We start from the raw sequence: 6,120 nt of genomic DNA, 5'->3' as shown, positions 1-6,120 counted from the left end.
GGGGGCACTGCACACGGCTAAGAGATCAATGATCAACTTGTCTGTCTATGGGGTGCCCCCTGGCCACATATATAAAGGATGGAGGGAGGAGGAGGCCGACCCTCATAGGGCGCACCCAAAGTGTGGAGTCCTACTAGGACTCCCTAGTCCTAGTAGGATTCCACCTCCCACATGGAATAGGAAAAAGGGAAGGGAGAAGGAGAAGGAAGGAAGGGGCGCCCCCTTTCCCTAGTCTAATTCGGACTAGTCCATGGGGAAGGGGCGCGACCACCCTTGAGGCCTTTCTCTCCTTTCCCGTATGGCCCATTAAGGCCCAATACGAATTCCCGTAACTCTGTGGTACTCTGAAAAATACCCGAATCACTTGGAACCTTTCCGATGTCCGAATGTAGCCTTCCAATATATTGATCTTTACATCTCGACCATTTCGAGACTCCTCGTCATGTCTCCGATCTCATCCGGGACTCCGAAAAAACTTCGGTCATCAAATCACATAACTCATAATACAAATCGTCGCAGAATGTTAAGCGTGCGGAGCCTACGGGTTCGAGAACTATGTAGACATGACCGAGACTCATCTCCGGTCAATAACCAATAGCGGAACCTGGATGCTCATATTGGTTCCTACATATTCTATGGAGATCTTTATCGGTCAAACCGCATAACAACATGCGTTGTTCCCTTTTTCATTGATATGTTACTTGCCCGAGATTCCATCGTCGGTATCCTCATACCTAGTTTAATCTCGTTACCGGCAAGTCTATATACTCGTTCTGTAATGCATCATCCCGCAACTAACTCATTAGTCACAATGCTTGCAAGGCTTATAGTGATGTGCATTACCGAGAGGGCCCAGAGATACCTCCCGGATACACGGAGTGACAAATCCTAATCTCGATCTATGCCAACTCAACAAACACCATCGGAGACACCTATAGAGCATCTTTATAATCACCCATTTACGTTGTGACGTTTGATAGCACACAAGGTGCTCCTCCGGTATTCGGGAGTTGCATAATCTCATAGTCTGAGGAACATGTATAAGTCATGAAGAAAGTAGTAGCAATGAAACTGTAACGATCATAATGCTAAGCTAACGAATGAGTCTTGTCCATCACATCATTCTCTAATGATGTGATCCCGTTCATCAAATGACAACACATGTCCATGGCTAGGAAACTTAACCATCTTTGATTAACGAGCTAGTCAAGTAGAGGCGTACTAGGGACACTCTGTTTGTCTATGTATTCACACATGTACTAAGTTTCCGGTTAATACAATTCTAGCATGAATAATAAACATTTATCATGATATAAGGAAATAAATAATAACTTTATTATTGCCTCTAGGGCATATTTCCTTCAGTCTCCCACTTGCACTAGAGTCAATAATCTAGTTCACATCGTCATGTGATTTAACATTCACATCTTTATGTGATTAGTTCACATCTCCATGTGACTAATACCCAGAGGGTTTACTAGAGTCAATAATCTAGTTCACATAGCTACGTGATTAACACCCAAAGAGTGATCATGTTTTTCTTGTGAGAGAAGTTTAGTCTACGGGTCTGCAACATTCAAATCCGTATGTATTTCGCAAATTTCTATGTCTACAATACTCTGCATGGAGCTACTCTAGCTAATTTCTCCTACTTTCAATATGTATCTAGATCGAGACTTAGAGTCATCTAGATCAATGTAAAAAGCTTGCATCTACGTAACTCTTTACGACGAACTCTTTTATCACCTCCATAACCGAGAAATATTTCCTTAGTCCTCTAAGGATAATTTTGACCGTTGTCCAGTGATCTACTCCTAGATCACTATTGTACTCCCTTGCCAGAATCATGCTAAGGTATACAATAGGACTGGTACACAGAATAGCATACTTTATAGAACCTATGACTGAGGCATAGGGAATGACTTTTCATTCTCTTTCTATTTTCTGCCGTGGTCGGGTTTTGAGTCTTTACTCAACTTCACACCTTGAAACATAGGCAATAACTCCTTCTTTGACTGTTCCATTTTGAACTACTTCAAAATCTGGTCAAGGTATGTACTCATTGAAAAAACTTATCAAGCGTCTTGATCTATCTCTATAGATCTTGATGCTCAATCTGTAAGTAGCTTCACCGAGGTCTTTCTTTGAAAAATTCTTATTCAAGTATCCTTTTATGCTATCTAGAAATTCAGTATCATTTCTGATCAACAGTATGCCATCCACATATAATATCAGAAATGCTATAGAGCTCCCACTCACTTTCTTGTAAATACAGACTTCTCCAAAAGTCTGTATAAAACTATATGCTTTGATCAACTCATCAAAGCGTATATTCCAACTCCGAGATGCTTGCACCAGTCCATAGATGGATCGCTGGAGCTTGCACACTTTGTTAGCACCTTTAGGATTGACAAAACTTTCTTGTTGTGACATATACAACTCTTCTTTAAGAAATCCATTAAGGAATGCAGTTTTGACATCCATTTGCCAGATTTCATAAAATGTGGCAATTGCTAACATGATTCGGACAGACTTAAGCATCGCTATGAGTGAGAAAATCTCATCGTAGTCAACACCTTGATCTTGTCGAAAACCTTTTTGCGACAATTTTAGCTTTGTAGATAGTAACACTACTACCAGCGTCCGACTTCCTCTTGAAGATCCATTTATTCTCAATGGCCCGCCGATCATTGGGCAAGTCAATCAAATTCCATACTTTGTTCTTTATACATGGATCCCATCTTAGATTTCATGGCCTTAAGCCATTTCGCTCTGGGCTCATCATCACTTCCTCATAGTTCGTAGGCTCGTCATGGTCTAGTAACATGACTTCCAGAAAGGATTACCGTACCACTCTGGTGCGGACCATACTCTGGTTGTCCTACAAGGTTCGGTAGTAACTTGATCTGAAGTTTCATGATCATCATCATTAGCTTCCTTACTAATTGCTGTAGAAATCACCAGAACTGATTTCTGTGATGAACTACTTTTCAATTCGGGAGAAGGTACAATTACCTCATCAAGTTCTACATTCCTCCCACTCACTTCTTTCAAGAGAAACTCCTTCTCTAGAAAGGATCCACTCTTAGCAACAAAGAACTTGCCTTTCGGATCTATGATAGAAGGTGTACCCAATAGTTTCTTTTGGGTATCCTATGAAGACGAACTTTTTTGATTTGGGTTTGAGCTTATCAGGCCGAAACTTTTTCACATAAGCATCACAACCCCAAACTTTAAGAAATGATAGCTTAGGTTTCTAGCCAAACCATAGTTCATACGGTGTCATCTCAATAGATTAGACGGTGCCCTATTTAACGTGAATGTAGCTGTCTCTAATGCATAACCCCAAAACGATAGTGGTAAATCAGTAAGATACATCATAGATTGCACTATATCCAATAAAGTACGGTTACGACGTTCAGACACACCATGATGCTGTGGTGTTCCAGGTGGCATGAATTTGTGAAACTATTCCACATTGTTTTAATTGAACACCAAACTCGTAACTCAAATATTCGTCTCCGCGATAAAATTGTAGAAACTTTATTTTCTTGTTACAATGATTTTCCACTTTACTCTGAAATTCTTTGAACTTTTCAAATGTTTCAGACTTATGTTTTATCAAGTAGATATACCCATATCTTCTCAAATCATCTGTGAAGGTCAGAAAATAATGATACCCGCCGCGAGCCTCAACACTCATCGGACAGCATACATCAGTACGTATTATTTCCAATAAGTCAGTTGCTCGCTTCATTGTTCCGGAGAACGGAGTCTTAGTCATCTTACCCATGAGGCATGGTTCGCAAGCATCAAGTGATTCATAATCAAGTGATTCCAAAATCCCATCAGCATGGAGTTTCTTCATGCGCTTTACACCAATATGACCTAAACGGCAGTGCCACAAATAAGTTACACTATCATTGTTAACTTTGCATCTTTTGGCTTCAATATTATGAATATGTGTATCACTACGATCGAGATTCAATAAACCATTTATATTGAGTGTATGACCATAGAAGGTTTTATTCATGTAAATAGAACAACAATTATTATTTGACTTAAATGAATAACCGCATTGCAATAAACATGATCCAATCATATTCATGCTCAACGCAAACACCAAATAACATTTATTTTAGGTTCAACACTAATCCTGAAGGTAAAGGGAGTGTGCGATGGTGATCTTATCAACCTTGGAATCACTTCCAACACACATCATCACCTTGCCCTTAACTAGTCTTTGTTTATTTTGCAACTCCCTTCTCGAGTTACCACTCTTAGCAACTGAACCAGTATCAAATACCGAGGGGTTGCTATAAACACTAGTAAAGTACACATCAATAACATGTATATCCAATATACCTTTTCAGTATGCCATCCTTCTTATCCGCCAAGTATCTAGGGCAGTTCCAGTTCCAGTGACCATTTCCTTTGCAGTAGAAGCACCCAGTTTTAGGCTTGGGTCTAGCTTTGGGCTTCTTCATGGGAGTGGCACCTTGCTTGCCATTCTTCTTGAAGTTCCCTTTCTTTACCTTGCCCTTTTATTTGAAACTAGTGGTCTTGTCAACCATCAACACTTGATGCTTTTCTTGATTTCTACCTTCGCTGATTCCAGCATCGCGAAGAGCTTGAGAATTACTTTCATCATCCCTTGCATATTATAGTTCATCATGAAGTTCCAGTAACTTGGTGATAGTGGCTAGAGAACTTTTTCAATCACTGTTTTATCTGGAAGATTAACTCCCACTTGATTCAAGCAATTGTAGTACCTTGAAAATCTGAGCACATGCTCACTGGTTGAGCTATTCTTGTCCATGTTGTAGGCAAAGTACTGTCAGAGGTCTCATACCTCTCAACACGGGCATGAGCATGAAATACCAACTTCAACTCTTGGAACATCTCATATGCTCCATGTCGTTAAAAACATTTTTGAAGTCCCTGTTCTAAGCCGTAAAGCATGGTGCACTAAACTATCAAGTAGTCATCATACCGAGCTTGTCAAACGTTCATAACGTCTGCATCTGCTTCTGCAATAGTTCTGTCATCTAGTGGTGCATTAAATACATAATACTTCTGTGCAGCATTGAGGATAATCCTCAAATCACGGAGCTAGTCCGCATCATTGCTACTAACATCTTTCAACTTATTTTTCTCTAAGAACATAACAAAAATAAACAGGGAGCTACAACGTGAGCTATTGATCTACAACATAGTTATGCAAATACTATTAGGACTAAGTTCATCATAAATTAAAGTTCAATTAATCAAATTACTTAAGAACTCCCACTTAGATAGACATCTCTCTAATCATCTAAGTGATCACATGATCCATATCAACAAAACCATGTCCGATCATCACATGAAATGGAGTAGTTTTCAATGGTGAACATCACTATGTTGATCATATCTACTATATGATTCACACTTGAACTTTTGGTATCCAGTGTTCCGAGGCCATATCTGCATATGCTAGGCTCGTCAAGTTTAATCTGAGTATTCCGCGTGTGCAAAACTGGCTTGCACCCGTTGTATGTGAACATAGAGCTTATCACACCCGATCATCACGTGGTGTCTCGGCACGATGAACTGTAGCAATGGCGCATACTCAGGGAGAACACTTATACCTTATAATTTAGTGAGAGATCATCTTATAATGCTACCGCCGAACTAAGCAAAATAAGATGCATAAAGGATAAAGATCTCCATCTCCAAAGCACCGTCATGATCACCATCGTCACCGGCTTGACACCTTGATCTCCATCGAAGCATCATTGTCGTCTCGCCAACTATTGCTTCTAAAACTATCGCTACCGCTCAGTGATAAAGTAAAGCAATTACATGGTGATTGCATTTCATACAATAAAGCGACAACCATATGGCTCCTGCGAGTTGTTGATAACTGTGTTACAAAACATGATCATCTCATACAATAAAATTTAGCATCATGTCTTGACCATATCACATCACAACATGCCCTGCAAAAACAAGTTAGACGTCCTCTACTTTGTTGTTGCAAGTTTTACGTGGCTGCTACGGGCTGAGCAAGAACCATTCTTACCTCCGCATCAAAAACCACAACGCGGTATAGTGATTGCTTTTTGATCTTCAGAAGGAACC

This window comes from Triticum aestivum, chromosome 7A (genome assembly GCF_018294505.1).
Source record: "Triticum aestivum cultivar Chinese Spring chromosome 7A, IWGSC CS RefSeq v2.1, whole genome shotgun sequence".
Classification (NCBI taxonomy): Eukaryota; Viridiplantae; Streptophyta; class Magnoliopsida; order Poales; family Poaceae; genus Triticum; species Triticum aestivum.
The sequence above is the reverse complement of the archived record's forward strand: the minus strand, read 5'-3'. Positions refer to the sequence as shown.